The following is an 18,355-nucleotide window of genomic DNA, read 5'->3' as shown; positions in this document are numbered from 1 at the left end:
AAGCATTCAGTCAAGCATAGGGGAAGCAGCTGCTTTGTCATCTGTAAGGCTCTGTAAGATACCACAATCTGAACAGAATAAAAGAATTTTAAAAATAGCACTCCGTTTTCCCTTCTTTAAAGATTTGTCACTCCCATCATTTTCTCTTCTACAAAGTTCTCCTCACCATCAAAGCCTTTTAACTTTAATATTATAGTGACATATCACTTTTTTTCCTCTTTCATTTGGGGGGGGGGAAGATTTGAATATTTTCCTTCATTGTTGGATTTATTTTCTTCAGTCTAAAACTGGTTTTGAAATTCTAAGCAGGTTTAGAAGCTCTGGTAGAAATTCAACAACCTTCTGTTTATTTAATTAATAAAAAATAAACTTGTTTTTTAAATCTCTGTCATACTGTGCAAGGGCATTAACATACTCTTTGCAGCTGTTTCATTGAAAGCTTTTCTGCAGGTAAAGCAGGACTAGGCACAAGAGGAAGCTCACCTTCCAAGATGTTGGGTCTGGTTCTCTCGAGAACACCTTCCCGTGTCACAGACTGGCATCCTCAGTTTGGTAGTAGGATACAGAATAGAGTCTTTCTCCTTCCAGTTGTCACTTTGAATCTGGGTGAGTCTGGCAGTTGATAGTAACCATCGCCTCTTAAACAGGTACTGGATAAACACTGAAGGCCAGACTGTGTTTGGTATAAGCCGTTTTGTAACCAAACCTTCTACCAGGACCTGAGAGGAAACAGTAATAGGTGGCTTCACAATTAAGGGTAAATCACCGCGAGAGCACCATTGAAGTCCTCACCTAGAAACCAGGGAAAATTATCCTGATGCAATGAGCAGTGCAAATGACTCGGTGAGCAAACTGTCCCCACTGGCAAATAGGAAACAAATGGCTTAACAAGGAATATTTTTATTAAAGGCAGAAAACCAAAATGTCTCTAAAACAGGCAGATAAACAGGGTAACAATAAGTCATTCTCAAAGCATAACCATGATTTATAGTCTTTTCTTCTGGGGAGAGAACAGCCATGCCAGCTGGATGCCTTTCCCCTTCTCTACCAGTGTTCACCAATGGTGCAAGATTTTACAGCCTTTCAATGCCCCATCTCAGCTGAGCAGGCTGGTTGTGGGTGGCACTTGGCTCTGCCCCAGCTGCTCCATCGTCCACCACCTCCCATCAGTCCTTTCTCCTCCACAGCCATGCGTGCGTGTTACCTACACAGCATGGGGCCATCTCTCCTCCTGCCTTTCTGGGTGGTGCAAAGGACTCAGCTGGAAGATGCCAGTTCTGCCTGATGTTTTCTGACCAGCCTGTGAAAGAAAGCAGACGACACCCACCTCAGAGCAAAGACAGACAGCACACGGCCCTCGGAGCAGCAGGACGTGCTGATGGCTTTCCCATGCCTCAAGAAAAGCAACTTCTGGGAGGGAGGCGAAGAGGAAGCGTGCGGGGGTGAAGGGAGGAACGGCATGCAGGAGTCGGTCCCCTGGCAGGAGTGAGAACAAACAATCACGTCCAGATGCCCAAGCAGAGTCACGATGCTGAAACTTGAAAGGAAACAAGAAAACTCAATTAGTGTCATACTTTTTCTTTTTTGCAGGTCTGGGAGCTCCCAGGGGGTGAAAATGTAGCCTACACAAAGCCTAGACAATATTGTGTTTTGTCAAGGGCAGAATAAAAAAGAATTTAAGGATTCCTTGTTTCCAATGGGAAGATCATCCCTGTCTTGTACTGCAAGTACATCTTGACAAAGAATGCTGCTACTGATAAAAGCTCATGCAAAATTTTGAAGGAATGATCCCCAAGATCCTTAAATATTAACTTTATAGGACTCAGTTAATGTCTTTGCTGCAGAGAAATGTAAGGCTGATGGAGACAGGACTGGCAAGTTCTGAACCAGCCCTTGAAACAGTAAAAAGCTCTCTAGAGCAAATAGCATCATTATCAATAAAAATGACTTTTCATTTACTGCAGTTTTTGTAAGAATGCCTGTTCTGTCCACAGAAATCTGCTGTTGATTGGAAAAGCCAGCAGTTTTCAAAGCAGTGACAGAAATTACCTGCCCTTCTCTGTACCTAGCATTTACTTTCCCTCCTTCATTTAGCTGTCTTGATAGCAAAACTTATTTAACTAAATTACTGCAGCCTGCTCAGGCAGACACGGTTATATCAATATAAAGGTGTTAATATATTTATAGGTGTTATTAACTAATACTCACATCAACATAGTGGTTATACAGATTTACATACATCAATACTTCTCCCACAATCACTGAGTAGAGGCAAGCCTTCTGAATAAACAATAGCTATAGTAAGCATGCACAATAGTCAGTAAACTTTTATATCAGCTTGATTTGATTGCTAAAGTTGAGATGAAAAGTGTCCTCCAGGCTACTAAGAGCCAGAAAAGTTTTTAAGGTAAAAAAATGGTATTTTGCTGGTGGATTTATTTTAACTACAGAGCTAGACAAATTTCAGACAGTGTACACTGACAAAATAACACATTCAGTGGTTCCACTTTGCAACCATTACAATATTGCTTGATCCTGTCCCTCTTCTTCTAGAGATAATTTCTTTTTTTTTTTTTTTTTTCCCAAGCAGAACATAAAAGGAGTGCAACTGCCTTTTTGTTCCACCTTTGAGCAGCACTAGGGGGTTGGCTCGCAATGATGTGAAATAACCAATAAATAGATGGATATATTACAGCAGAGCTGGCAATTATCAGTTGATAATGAAACTGTCAAGGGTTATCGAAGAGGGAAACACGTCCAGCCATGCAAAGTCCCAAGTAATCCATAACTTTTGATTACCTTGTCACCAAATAGTTTACCACGTCAAAGCATTCTTCAAAAATTTGGTATTGAAATTTTTATAACATCTTGATAAATTGTGCAGTTAATTTGGTCATATTTTCTTAAAACCGACAGCAGTGGTTGTTTGAAGCTCTGAGCATGCAGTAACCATTCTGATTAAGATGAAAGAAGGAGCAGAGAGCACAACTCACCCATTTCAGAGAATGCTCTTCCTACTTGCAATCAAAGCTATCTAAGACTTCTTTGTAGTGCAGGTGAGAAATTTTTCAGTTAATGATTCCTGCCTACCCAGTGGCAAATCTTGACTTACTAAAAATTTTTGTGGAAAAGACTTAGCCCTGATAGATTTCTTCATATTAAAAAAAAAGGAAATGCAAGTTTTCAAATTGTTGCATGGTTTTATTTCAGGAAAAAAAGTTACAATTTGTGTATTCAAAGTATTTTGTTTTGAAATTTAAGCAAAAACACCATATACTTTCACCTGAGCTGTGTGCTCTAAAGATTTTTAATCACAAACACTTTTGAGATTTTAATTTTGCATTGTAACCAAAAGGAACATTTTTGAAACTTGAAAATCCTCCCACCCACCTCACTTTTTTTTTCCCCCTCTGACAATCGAGTTTTGATTAGTTTGGTTCAATGGACATTGAAGTCACAGGTGGAGACAACAGTCAATGGGATGTTTCAACATGGTCTTATCTTTTTTCTCCAAAATGAGTTTTCAGCAAAATAAATAAAATTTCAAAAGACAGTGAAACTATTCCATCTAATTTTTCTCATCAGCTTATTTACCTTTTCTTCCACTAACATACTACCTGTTTCCTATCTCTATTTTGATCTCTTCAGGTTTGCTAAAAAAAGCTTGGCTATGAAAATACTACATGAGAGAAGTCAAATATCTAAGTAAAAGATAAACTCAGCTCTTTAGTAAGTTGCTGTGCAGGAGGAGTCACCATGCTCCTCTTGCTGAATCATTTCCATGGGCAATGTATTGCAAACTTACCATGAATATCTTGAGACAGAAGAAAGTAATTACTGTAGCATTTTAAAGCCACAAAACTTTATGAAAATTGTAGATATTAAATGTTATTGGTCCTACTAAATCTGAGATCATGCAGGCTGAAAGTTTGCCCAGGGAGAACCAGAGAGATATGTCCCTATAACTCTGATATAGTACAGCTTTACTGCCACCTTTTTCCAAAGCACAAGTTAGGGACCTTATTAAAGGAAGCACATAAATTCATAGCTTACTTCACTTATTTATAAAGGAAAAAAAACAAGTCTTACTCTTTAACACGTTCCGCCATTTGGAAGGACACTGGCAGCCGGTAGATTTTAATCTGGCTTTTCCAGAAAGAAGATATCTACTTGATCTCTTTTGATACAGCTCCCAGTAGAAATAGATGTTATGTCAACAAAATCACTTATTTTTATCTTCGAATGATGTCTTGAAAAAGATGTGATGTTAAAGGTTATTTCTTAGCTGAGAGAGGAAAAAACTAAAAAAGAATTGGACTATTATTCCATAGTCAATCTGAGTCTATCTAACTTTTACCTTCCTCTCTGGCTTATGACTTTCAGTTCTACCACCAATAAATTTCAGGTTTATTGTGGTTACAGTTGAGAACCTCAGCCCTGTTATGGCTGGTTATCTCAGTCTCACAATCCATTTGATACAACCTAATCCATTAGTATTTTTTTCCCCCACTTAGGACCACAGCCATTATTTCCCCTCTGATACATGAACAGACATAAAAATAGACAGCGAAGAAAACTCAGGTGACAGACTCCACATCGTAGAGGTCATATTCAGAAGTCTTCTATGCAATAAGCAGCATCAACAAAACCTAAATTAATCATAACTGACAGTGCAATACAATAAATAAATAAATAAAACATTCAAACAACAATGACACACTGGGAGTAAAGAAGAACAGTTCAATGTTTCTCTCAGGAGAGAGAAATTAAATGCCTAGCTCTATGAGCAGCAGAGATCATGAAACTTGGTCTCCTGCAGATGTGTATCTCAAGACTGTGCTCTCCTCTCAACTCTCTGATGTCTAAGCAACATGACTCCACACCAGCTTCTCCCCTGATGGGGCATGAACCTTCTGCCTCCTCTACCTGACCAACTATTTTCACGAAGCTTGTAGGGGTTTATTATTTTTTCTTATAACTTTACCTTTCTGACAAGGTGAAATCATCTCACTTGTCCAAAAGTTTGGGGCCAGTGTTGGCAAGACAGTGGACAACTGGTCAACAGACAGACAGACAAATGAAGCACGTTTTCATAATGCTCATTTGCTCAGAAAAAACAGGCTAAAATAAAAACCTGTCCTTAAACCAAAAGTTGGACACACCTGTTATTTGCAGGGTTGGGGGGCTGGGGGGGGAGGTGGGCGGAGAGAGAAAAAATTAAGTGGGACAACACGTGAAATTATTAAGAAGGGATTCAGAGAGAGAGAGAGAGAGAGAGAGAGATTCAATAGAGATTAGATACAGATATGGAAAAAGGGAAGTAAATTCTGAGAAGACAAAGGTTCCAGTGGAAGAGGGAGAGGGTGATGGGGAAGGTGAGCTGGCTGATGAGATAAGCAGCTCAGGACCCTGTCAGGCCATCATTGTCAGAGCCTCCGTCACCTTGCCTTTCTTCTGATTTGACTTCAGTGCTACACAGAGGCTTCAAATCTGTTAACATCTAGAAAATGCAGCTCACAGATGTCACTATATGGAACACAATGTGGGTCAGAAAATTGCCCAAGGACAGAACTAAGCTCAAAATCAAGGAGATTTGGGAGAGATTGTCGGGATTATTTATTTGGCTTTCCTGTTGTTTGCACCTGACATCTTCCAACTCATGCTGCTTTTGACTTATTTGTGGGACAGGGAATGACTTACATGTCAGCGAAAGAGGTGAGGGAGGGAAATCATCTGCTTTCCTAAAAAATTACGGAGCAGGAGTAGCGTGCCTGTGGAGGCAAAGAGCAGGAGAGGTACCTAGCTGCCATGTCACGACTTGCCATAGGAGGATACTGAAAGAGGATGGCCTGAAAACAGCAAGGGAACATTTGCTCCACACCTGAGAGCTGGAGAAGAGGAAAAGCCTTACATCTAATGGAAAAAAACCACTGCCATGAGAAAAGCAGTTCCTTGGAAATTACAGCAGGAGTCTGCTTTCTGACAGTCTAAAAGCAAAACTCTGCCACGTCCACCCCAGAAATGGTCTGAATCATATTTGCTGAGAGCAAAGGAAGGAGTCACAGGCACAAGAGGTGCTGCTTAGCCCTGAGCTCTTCTGTGACTCACCTGTTGGTACAATTTTCATCTGAATGATTCTCAGAAAACTTTTGAAGATCACTAAGCAAAAAAAATTGAAAAAAAGGCAATGGCATTTGGCATTTAAATAACATCTCTCTTTCTTTGAGCTTTACCATGCAAGAAGAGACAGAGCAAGCTGTCTGCTTTCACTTACCAGTAAACTAATATGAGTGAAGAAAGTAACCGTTTTTATGAACGTGCATTCATTTGGAGTAATGGACTTCCCACACAGGATAAAAGTGTGTTTGAATGCTACCAGTGCTCACGGTACAGGTAGAGGAGCTGCCTCCCCAGGCTGTGGTGCTCCAGTTTCTCTCTGGCTACTGCACTGTGCGTACCTGTGTTTGTTGCACTTGAATCAGAGCAAAGGGGAAGGTTGTGGAGGACTGGTAAGTGACTGACTCAACTCTAGCTTGTGTTAGTGTCCGACTGCTGGCCTGTATGAAATTAATTTATCTCCCTAACATTTCATTATGTCTTTAATAATTAAGCTCAATCTTGTCTGGCTGGGTGTTTGAATAACGTGTAAATCAGAGTACCACCCTAGTTAGAAATGGGCCAAACTAATGCCAAATCCTGTATCACATTAAGTTTTCAGCAGGTTGAATTTCGAGGCACAGATCCAGACTGGCCTGATAGATACTTCGCAGCAGATGAGTAATTCTCTTCCACAGTGAGTCCTGGTAAATCACATCCAAACGTCGGAGCCCCATTTCCACTAGGACAGCAATGTTGAATTCAGCCTCTCCTCCCATGGAGCGGGAGTGTAAGAAAAGGCCCCAACTTTCACTGTCTGATTGCTGTGGTGACAAAAAAGGCGTCCATAAATCCTTCCTTCAGCAGCCTGAGCAGACGTCGGTGAAGGTATAAAAAGCTAGACACGAGCCCAAGCGGATCTTCTGGCTTTGCCCACAGAAAGGAATGAACGTGGTACTTACATCTCTGTCCTCAATGATAGGTGGGCACCTGCCTTGAACCGGACTCAGCAGAAGCTACGTAGATATTTACCTTTGAGACTCTAATCCCTAAAGCTGTACAGATGAGATCCTGTAAATGAGATGATAAAAACACAAACCCTATTTAAAACAAACAAACTCCTACCTGTTCCACCCATCTCTAACTAAAATTTACTACCTTGACCTTAAAGTCAAGGCTTTAACAGGGATTTGAAGATTGAGCTAAATTAACTTTTCTTCTCGAGATATAATCCAGTAAGAACAGTGTCATTTGGTTCTGTGCAGCATACGTGTACACTGAAAGGGTTTTTTACAGAGCTGAGAAAACAGGCTTAGCAACACAGTGTTTTCTCTCTTAAAGTACTTCAAAAATTTTGCCGTGGATCGAGGTGCGGCGAGCTGCTGCAGGACTTGCACTTCCTCAGTCCTCTGCTCGCCAGGACTGGCAGCACCGACCTCCTCAGGTCACTGCCCCGACTGCAGCCTGCCCCACGTAATCCTGAAAAACATTCCCAGGACATGCTGAGCAGGGTAATTATATTGCACAGCCATGTGTCATTTACACACAACAGCTCTCCAGAAAACATGAGGCAACTTCTGGAAGAGTAAGCCCTTGTGTGGTTGAGTATATGGCAAATCTCTCAAGCTTTAATTTCATCCTGCTCCCAGTGCTGTGGGGCTCTGAACTTCATCAGAAAAGATGCTTATTAATAATTCAGCTCTGGGAACTCCAACTGATTTAAAGGAGAAAACGTACCCTTTGAAAAAGATCTGATGGGAATCTTCTCTTTCAAATCTCTCCTCAAGACCTGCTTCTGCTGCGACATCCATCAGCCAAATAACCATCCTTACGTGTTAACAGCAGTCAGGGACAACCCACATTCCTTATTAAAGGTGTTTTCTAATGATTCAGAAACACCATGCTGGGCCCACAGATATTTTATATTATCTTGTCATATCATCCTCACCTTCCTTCCTTCCTTACTGCCTCCTTCCTCTTTAAACTTATTTGTTATATTTTTTACAAGACCCTGTCCTCCTCTGGTGTTGGGGCAGCACGAGATGCTGGTCAGATGGTACTAATCCTGCAACTGAAGTTCTGCACTGATATCTGTGTGGGTGTCCATGTATACAGACTTATATGCATGTATAAACGCTCACAGGCGTGTGCGCACACACACCCCTCCACACATACTCTCTTCATTCTCAGAAAAATTACCTGGAGCTTCCTACAGCAGAGCTTCCAAACACAAAATGATTTACACTTTATTTACATTTAAAAATCTTAAAAATCAAAAGTAAACAAGCCAAAACTCTCTTAAGTAAATTTTTAGTATCTGACAGGAAGAATATTTGGGTTTTAAGTGATATGAATCACTTCCCTTAAATATACATGACTACATTACTTGAGAAATGAAATATACTTAGCAGGATGAAATAAGAGATTACATCTGTCACAAGAACTGTCTTTAAGGAAAATGTTCAAACACAAAACTTTTAATACTTTTTTACCTTGGAAGTCATACAAGATAAAACCAAATGTGTCATTATTCTAAGTGAATTTTAAGAGTTACAGAATCACTGCTTCTTTTACTACCTCTATATACATTGTAGAATTGCTTACAATATGAAAGATGTTTGACAATAAAGTGGTAGGCAAAGCATGACAAGCTAAGCTGAAAATGGTTTTAGGCTATTAGTGCTGGGGACAGGGGTTGTTTATGGCTATGGATGACAGCAAGCCCTCTTTGAAATCAGTTAGAGCATTGCCACCATGACTTCATCCAGGCCACTGTGCTGGGACACAGACTGGGGTCTCAGTTTGATTATCTGGCTTGAGTACTTCAACCAGTAACACTGCTGCATGGATAAACTAAACATAAGCAATAATGAAATATCAGTTCATTATCACATTTGGGACAGAAAACTTTCAGTATCCTGGCAAGTTCACATGAGCGGGCACGGATGGATTCTGGCCCCATTTATACAGGTGACTCCAAATAAAGTCACCGGTGTATCTGAGAGCAGCTTTACTGATTACACAGCAAGCTCCTAGTTCACTCACGAGTGCAATATGCTGTTCCACGTGCTGCTCCCTCCATAGAGCCCATGGCAGTCGAGCCTACAGACTTCTCCCTTTGGATGCCCAACTTCACATGCTTCTTTAAGAGGATGTCAGTGACTTTTCTCCAGTGCTGAGTAACATCAGCTGAGATTCATGCTTTGGCCATGAACATAAAGGACAAAGCAGCACAGCCCCAGTCCCATTAAGACTTCAGGTGGCTGCTTGATAGACTCCTGGTCCCAGCTTTGAACACAGTACAGCTGTCCCTCCCCACCTGACAGCTCTTTAAAGGTTTCACATCCAGCTGAAGGCTACATCGGTGGCAGATTATTTAATAAAAGCAGAGGAGTGGAGCTGAAAAGAATATGGTCTGGGGGTTACAACAGAGATACCCTGCACATGTTAGAGCTGCCTTACTGCTCACCACTTCCAAAGCCACCCTGGCACCCGGGGACTTTGCTCACCTATAGGACTTTCAGCCACATACCAGCAACCAGGAGGGGGGTAAAAGCTGATGCAGTGGTTTGATACTATATGGAAGTTTCCTCAACAAAGCTGAATTCCTTAATACCTGAAAAAAACCCACAAGTGAGTTTCACACCGTCTGGACAGCATGAAGCTGTCTCCTAGAGGAGAGACCTCTGTTCTGTTCTGCCCTTTAGATTCCCAAATAGTGTTTCCCTTATCAGGTAACAAGGAGCATTCTCAAAATTTACCATTATCACAGTTCATATGTGTGAATATCAAGGTCAGAAACAGCCAATTTGTAAACTGAGTTATGCTAAACAGAAAACTATACTATAAATTAGAATATTATACTAAAACCTTTGCTGCTGGAAAGTCTCCAGACACTTTATTGTGTCTCAGAACTGATCAGAAGGTACAGATTACTTATCACCTTCTGTATATCAGGCTAACAAATCAGGCGTACACAGTAAAATGGCTTTTTTTTAAGAAGCCTTCAGTGTCACGTAGATTGAGCAGCTACTCAGAGGACAGTAGTAGCTGCTGTGGCTGAGACACTGTCATTCTCAGCTCCTGTTTCAAGCCATTTGTGGTATTCTGAAAAACAGTATCAAAAGTACATGGCAGAAATCATTGCAATATACTCAAAGATAAATAAAAACTGGAACAGCTGCACCAAGCTGATGTTTTAAAATATATAAAAGCTATAGAAATCAGGTGTTAGGGAGTTAAAGTCTGTGGAGAAGCTTGCAAAAGCTGCATATAGAAAGGTCAAAGCTCACCTCTTTCCATCTGCCTTTATCCTAGTTGTCTACTTGCTTCTTGGACCACGCAGTGTGTTTGCGGCTGAATCTCCTGGGTAAGCTGCGGATTTTCTCTGAAGAGTGTCTCATCTCCCTGAGTAAAATCTGAGCTGGCACCTTGGACTTCCTGAGGCGTGAGCCACCCAAACGCCCCTTTCCGTCTCTAGTGACACAGAAAAGAGATGCTATCCAGTAAACTACTTACCACTGTTGCTGAACTGCAGACCAACTCCAAGTTTTCACCCATGCGCTGAATATTTTGCTTTAATTGAAGAGTTCAAATCCTCTGTTACAATATGGTAGAAAAGCTCCTGACCAGAATTTAAACAAGCTTATTAAACCAGACTTGACATGCCTCCAGAACAACATAAACCAAATGATATTCCAAAGTATGTCCTGAAAAATCACTATGACTAACAGAAATTACTTCAAAATTACATTATCTGTTCATTTAGGTTGTAACTCTATTCAGACTGAATTAGGTCCCATTGAATATAATGGCATAGACTCACCATCTTCATCCTTTATTTGCTATCTCCTACAGTTTGGGTATGTATTTTTTTAATAATCTACAGACAGGGACAGATGTTAGTGTCCTTGTAACTAGCAGGCTTTCCATATATCCTTATGCCCATAATTCAGCTTCAGCACAGCTTAAGTATTGCTTTTACTGTCAAAAAAAAAACCAAACAAAAAAACCCAAATAAACTGCCCCTGTTCTAAGAACAAATTCACCTGAGGATGTGCCAGCTTCCACCTCTTTACACCATCAGAAGGAGGAAGAACCATCTCCTGGTCACTCAAAAGGAAAACAAACTCCACTGATTCTCCTTCTCTAGAGGGAAATTTAAGGGGTGTTAGGCATTCATGAGTCACATAGACTCTCACAAAATTCTCTCTTTACTATCTTGCAGTAAAATCTATGTCTCCAGAGTGCATCTGCCTGCCAAAGGAGTAAGTCACAGGAAAGGGATTTATTTTATCCCCACTTAAATACTCATGTACAATTAAATAAATATGTGCCACACTCTGCTGCAACCACGTACATGGGAAGAGCAGCACAGTGCTCCCCAGGCACATATTGCTGTGGAGATGGTGAATGGCAAGCTGGGGCTGGGTTCACCAAAGTCCCTTAAACTGGGACAGGGATGAAGCATCCTGAGCAAGTCCCTGGGGTTCGCCAGTCAACACCCTAGCTATCCTTCATGTAGCTTATTTCACAAGGTATTAATCTGAGGAAAAAGAAATCTATCTACTCACAAAAAGCGATTAAAGAAATCTAAAGGAAACAAAAGTTTCCATGTGTCTCTCAACTCTTATAGCCTCCCTAAGAAAAAAAAAACGTAATAAATGCCTACCATTTGGTGCAATGCAGTGTATTCCAAGGGCAAGAACTTTTGTTCTTCAGAATTATTTTTATAATGTCACCTCTGTCAGGAATGATTTAAGAGCTTCCAGATAAAAAAATGAATTTCATCAGAGGCAGAGAGATCACCTCAAGTCTCCCTTTAGCTTCTTGATGAATAAAACACCCTCCCCAGCCCTCTCCAGCATCTCACTGCTACACTCAAAAGTAGGACTTTAAAGCAAAAGAAATTATTTGTGTCTCAGTCTAAAGGACATTTTTAAAAAATTAAGAGAGTAAACATAAGTACATTGAGTAGAGAAGAGTTAGTTGACTAAGCTTTAGACAGCTTTAAAAGTGAAACTATCTTAAACGGAGTTCATCCAATCTACTCCTCTGAACAGCTGTTACTACATAGCACCACCGTGCCTGCTGCAAGTGAGAACAAACAGTACATCACACTTTCAGAAAGTGAAGGCTGTCATAGCATTTCAGGTGTCTTGCATGTAGGAGTTGCTACTTGCCATTGCCAATGGCTAATTGCCATTTCTACTTGCATGTAGGAATCCTCTCTCTAAAACTAACTTAATACTTCTTCCAATGCTAGACACAGCAAAGTATCATCTAAAAATGTAAATAAAGCCAATTCCAAAGGGATTTCAGTACAAACCTCCCTCTCTGGATAGGGGAGATTCCTGCTGAGTCTCGCCCACCAGGCACTTCCTCCTCCATTATCTATTAGTTCTTCTTAGTAAACTCAAATAAATAGACAAAGGAGAACTGGAGCTCGGAAATCATTTGCAATTTACTCCTTCAGCCAACAGAAGCAGCCGCTAAAATAGTATGTGAATGGGATCCTCCCTGATTGTATTCCTTCTGTATAGCTTCAGTAAGGAAAAGGAATCCTAAATATTGCACACTCCCAGCCATGAGTCACACAAGAAAGCACTATGCCAGGTGGCCAGGGGCTGGCCTTACAGAATTCCCTTGGACAGGAGCAAGGATGAACCTGAAGTGTCCTATACAAGTTCCTGTGGTTCATCAGGCACCAGTCTAGCTATTCTTTATGTAGCTTATTTTGAATATTGAGGTATTCTTTTCTATTCTATCAGGATCTTCTCACACAGAGACGCTGGATCTGGAAGCATATTTTGTACAAGTCTCCATAATCTCCATAGTCACCATCCTACTTCCTATACAGACAGAAGAGGAGCAGCATTGTTGGGTTAAGCTCTGATAAGGAAGGCCTCAGCTCACATAGGACCTACATTCCCTAACAGCTTGTGTTAAAGAAAGAGGAACTCAGACTGGGACATGTTCAGGGAATACCAGTTAGAAGACTGGAGAAATGAAGATTCATCTTATAAGGGGACACTATTACAGAATTACTTATTCAGCTTAAAAAAAAACAAAGACGCCACATCCTGAGACGGGTGCAATTGTGCTACAAATACTTGAGGGAGAAAACACAAGAGAAGAACTTTCCAAGCTCACAGACAGTGTGGCATATGAAGAAAATGGTTACTAAGAAATGAGATTTCCAGACGTCTGGAGACCGAAGTTCTGTAACAGATTTCCAGAAAAAAAAATGCTAGGAACAAAACAAAAAAACCCCAATCAGTTTCCAAGATAGGCTTGCATGTGTTTGCAAAAGGGGATTATTTGGCATGGTTTCTCACACAAGGAAATCCACCTCAGTACCATATCTGCTGTTCCCAAGCTAGGAGTAACCTATAAACATTTCTAGGGAATCAGAGCACCCAAAGGCTGTTCAAGCAAACTGTTGGTCACGTCAGCCTCCTACGAGATATAATAAAACATTATATGCAAACAGTGCAACATACTTAGGAAAAAATGTATCTGAAATATTTAAGCATGAGGAAGGAGACAAAATGAAAGCTTTAAATGTTCATTTAGGGAAAAGAGCTATCTACAGTGCACAGTGTATTGAAGGGCAAGGAATGCAATTAGTGCTTGCTGCTGTATTTCAGGAGTCTTTAATCATTTCTTCTTAGTGTGTAATTTACATATTAATACTGGAAATGCCATTTGTTTGTCCATTGCATTATCACTCTTTGATAAGCATGTGTCATTAATGCATATGAATAAGGAGCTTCCACCTGCCTGCTAGGAAACACAGCCAGAAGTTATTTACAAAGGAGTCATATTCAGTCTGTTTCATACTGTAATGAATCACCTGCCTCATTAATGGACACTTTTCCTTCCTCCACATCAAGCAGGCAGAGCAAGATCCTGACAGCAGAGCTCATACTGCATGCTAGGTAATAACACAACACGACTCTTTGCTATGAGATCAACATACAGATGTGCTGGGATAGTACCCATGTGCCTCCTCAAGGCAACATCTTGTACTTAAGCTCCTTAAAAAGGGTGGAAGTTAAAAGCAGCTTTTAAGAAAATAAAGGCTTGCGAGGCAAAAAGAAAGTCCAGGACAGTGGCAGAAGCAGAAGAGCTGGTGAAGCCTGAAAGCAGGGCTGGCTGACAGCTCAACAGAGCCACAACCTCCCACTGGCAGAAGATCTGAGTCACAGCAGCCACCTGAGTCCTCTGGCAGAGACCAGCCTTTGGTCACTCAGTCAATAGTGAAGAATGGGGTTAACTCCATGTAACCAACATAATGGATATGAGCATAAATATTTTAAGACATTTTGGTCAGTCTAAAGGTCCATTTGTTCCTGTAGCCAGTCTCTGGCAGTGGCTATCAGCAGATGCTACTGCCACGAAACATGGCACACAGAGAGCCCTATTGACCACAGCTGATCTTCCCATCAAGCAGGTGTTTGAGGCTGCTCTGTGCCAGAGTTTGTTCTTCATGGCCTTTCTTCTCCAAATCCATCCAATTCGCTCAACGCATTTCTGCTTTTACATCTGACACATCATATGGCAATGAGTTCCTGAGCTGTATTACAGGCTGTGTGGAAAAGTACTTCCTCTTGCTTGTTTTAAGCCAGATGTTTAATAGCACCATTACGCTGCCCATACTGCCCAGGCTGTGAGAGACAGGGAATGATGACCCCCAACTGAACTGCACCCATACATCTCAGTAGTCTCTTTCCCAAGCTAAGCCATTTAATCTCTCCAAGTGCAGAAGCCATTTCAGATTTCTGGTTAACCTTGTCTTTCTCTGTATCTTTTCTAGCTCTACTATATCTTTTTGAGATTAAGGGATCAGAAATGAGCTCCCTATTCAATACCCCGTATATGTAACAGTGACAAAGTGATAGTTTATCCTCCATTCCTTTTCCTACAACTTCTAACATTCCATTTGTGTTTCAATTATCATTGATTGTTATAGTGATTTTTTTCAGAAAACTATGTATAATAACTTCGAATTGTTATAGCTAATAGGAAAATTATCGTTTTGTACATATATTTGGGATTGGTTTTCCCAGGTGCATTACTTAAAGTGTATGGGCTCTGGACTTCATCTGCCATTTTTATTTTACAGACAATTAATATCAAGAAATCCTTCTAATGCTCTTTGCAGTTGGTTTGCATTCTGGCTATTCTGAAATATTTTGTCTGATCAAGCAGCAGTTGTCACCACATCACTCACCCCCTTTCTCAGATCATTTATGAATACACTAAACAGCACAGAGTCTGGGACTGTGGGCACTCCTCTCTACTGTGAAATAGAGGTCATTTACTCCTACCCTGTGGCTTCTTTCATTTAACCAATTATTAGTCTGTGACATCTTCATCTCATCAAGAGCCTTTGGTAAAAAGCGTCATTGAAAGTTTTTTTGAAATTTGTTATTAACTGCATTACCCTTACTCACATATTCTTCAAAGAACTAGAATAGATTTGTGAGGAATGACTTCAGTCCACAAAATCTGCTTTGACTCTTCTCCCTTATGTTGTATTTCACCCCTCTACTCTTTTCTGTCATTTGTTACAGTTTCTACTGACTTGTCCAGCACAAAAGTCAGCAATACTGTTCTGTGGTTCCTCAAATTCTCTCTGCAGCACTTTGATAAAAACTGGTGTTACATTTGCCACTTCCCAACCATCCGGAAGAAAAAACAAAAATTAAACAATAGGTTGGAAGCTACAACTAATTGCTCAGCAAATTCAGCCCTGAGTTCAACAGGTACATACTGGGCTCAGGCTGCCTGATGTCATCAGTTTGATTCTTCTCTTTTCACTGACTTTCTCTTCTGGTGGCATTTCATATTGAGAGAGTTCCTCAGACTCACCTCCTATAAAGGAAGGTTTTACGGTAGATCTTCCCCAACGAATGTCAATGAAAAGCATTCATTTTAAGCTTAGTTCCCTACTTTCACTGGGCTCCTGTAATTCCCTTTTGCTGAGTTTGAGATGTCAGTATCTTCATTTAAAATCAGCTACTCTAGTTCATACCTCTGCATTTTTAGACTTCTATTACTCGTAGAAAAGTACTCGTATTCATATGAGTTTTTCCAGTACATATGAACTTGATCAAGCTGCCTATTTCTATGTCTCATGCTTAAAGAGATTTTAATTTTTTTAATAATGAGTATTGAAAACAGGGACCTTATTTGCCCACACATGATCCGTTACACAGCCTCATGTTTTATAGCATCCTATGCCTAAGTGTAGGAAATATTCCATCCCAGAAGATCTAACAACCTCAACAATGAAAGACAACAGCATAAAGAATAAATTAAAGACAGCTAGCACTTTTACTCTTCTATAAATTAGTTGTTACCCTCCCCAAAATAAACTGTATTTAAATTAGAAGGTTAGACTATATTATTTAGGCACAGTCTTAAATGCAGAAGGAAGATTTATATTTCTGCTCTGGGTTTATCACAGGTCTCTGAACACACAGCAAATGTTCAATGTCATATTTATACTGCCACATGCTGTGATTTTTCTTGCCTGAGAGACTCCAGGGAATATGCCCTCTGCTCATCTGCAGTTGTGAAAGTATTTAAGCTGCCATTTGTACAGTGAACCAGTTGAAGGGAACGAAAGCACCAAACCATCCTTCTAAAACCACACAAAATACCCTGGCTGAAATTAACACCAACATTCCAGTGCTCACTTACAAAAAGGAAACACAGCATTAGCTCTCTCCAATGATACTTTTTCTTTCACAAGATACCAGCATTGGATATTGCTTTGATGATGAAGCTGACAAATTATTTCTATTCACAACTCAGCATCCCCAAATATTTGTCAACAGCATTTGCTTCTTGTTACTTCTAAGTAAATATTTTCTAGTGGCATTAAGTCTAGACCTATTAACTCTAATGGCAATCTTATCCAGGCCTTGTAAAAAATACGATGGTGAGCTTTTCAGACATATTTATGATTATCTATTGAGAAACTTCCAGCTCTAAACAGGCCTACACTGATATTTTATTTGATATATTGTTGTATAATACAAAGCATTTTTAATTGGGGTCCCCCTCAAAAAGTTCATATGGGGTTGTGTCGATTCTGAGCGGCCTGGCTGCCTCAGGCATACAGCCACCGAGCTGCTTAACCACCTGGGCCATCACCCAGGTATCAACAACTCAAAACTACTGTTCTGCTCCTCTCTTACCCTGCACACATCCAAGTATCTGACAATAATAGCAGTGAAAAAAAAAAATAAAGCATGTACAGACACACATATGTATACACATATACGTATATCACCCTTACAACCCAACGACTAACATGCTGCTTGCAGGTTTGGCCTGAGCTGAAGCCCTGAAGAAGATTTTCTCAATTATTGCAGAGAAAAGCTATCTTGAAAGCAAGCACAGTCTGGTCACCACTAATAACCAGTGTGCGCCTGCACGCTTCTCAGGCAGCTCACAGGAAAACCACAGAACAGTAGCACAACGCCAACGTGAATGTCAGCAAGTTTATACAGAAAGAGTGCATGCACTTGACATCATGGGCACACAGGTTCAAGTGCTCATTTCGCCTGACGTAGGTCAGAGACTTGCCATAGGCTGTATGCATACTGAGAGGGTACCTCTGCTACCCAGCTGCTGGTATTTGGGAAGGGGAATCTCATTTTCTTTATGAAGAACATTGGCATAACTGCATGACTGAGATGATAAACCTCTAGGAGAAAGGTCAAAGGTGAGGGGAAAAAAGGGCACCCATTCCTGGGATCTCATCCCTCAGCAGCACAGGCAGACAATGACTGAGCTTGCAAAGTTTTGAGAGGCCACAGAGCTCCCACATTGACCAGCACTGGGGAAGCAGCAGTACTGAGATGTCACACCAAACTAAACGCTCCTGCAGATATGAGCACCTTTTTGTGACTTACCTCAGTACAAAAGCCCCTAGCTGCCAAAATCTATGATTCTTTGTCACTACTATCCTCAATGGGACTACTTACACAATTAAGGACTAATTGCATGAGAAGGGATTGCTTGATGAGGTTCTTAGACGTGCATGTTTCTGGTCAAGTCATTAACTGATGTAAATTAGCACAGCTTCAAAGAAATTAGTTAAGTGATGCTGAAGGTCTGGCTCCTACTATTTGTGTGTTTTAGAGGGAAGGCAATAGAGACAAAGAGATTTTGTATGAGAAAATTGTGTCTCTACTAACATTAGAATTCTTGTCAGCAGATTAATAGGTAAAGTAGGGTGGTA

Source organism: Platalea leucorodia (assembly GCF_965183815.1).
Source record: "Platalea leucorodia genome assembly, chromosome: 3".
NCBI classification, from domain to species: Eukaryota; Metazoa; Chordata; class Aves; order Pelecaniformes; family Threskiornithidae; genus Platalea; species Platalea leucorodia.
This window is presented reverse-complemented; position numbering follows the sequence as displayed.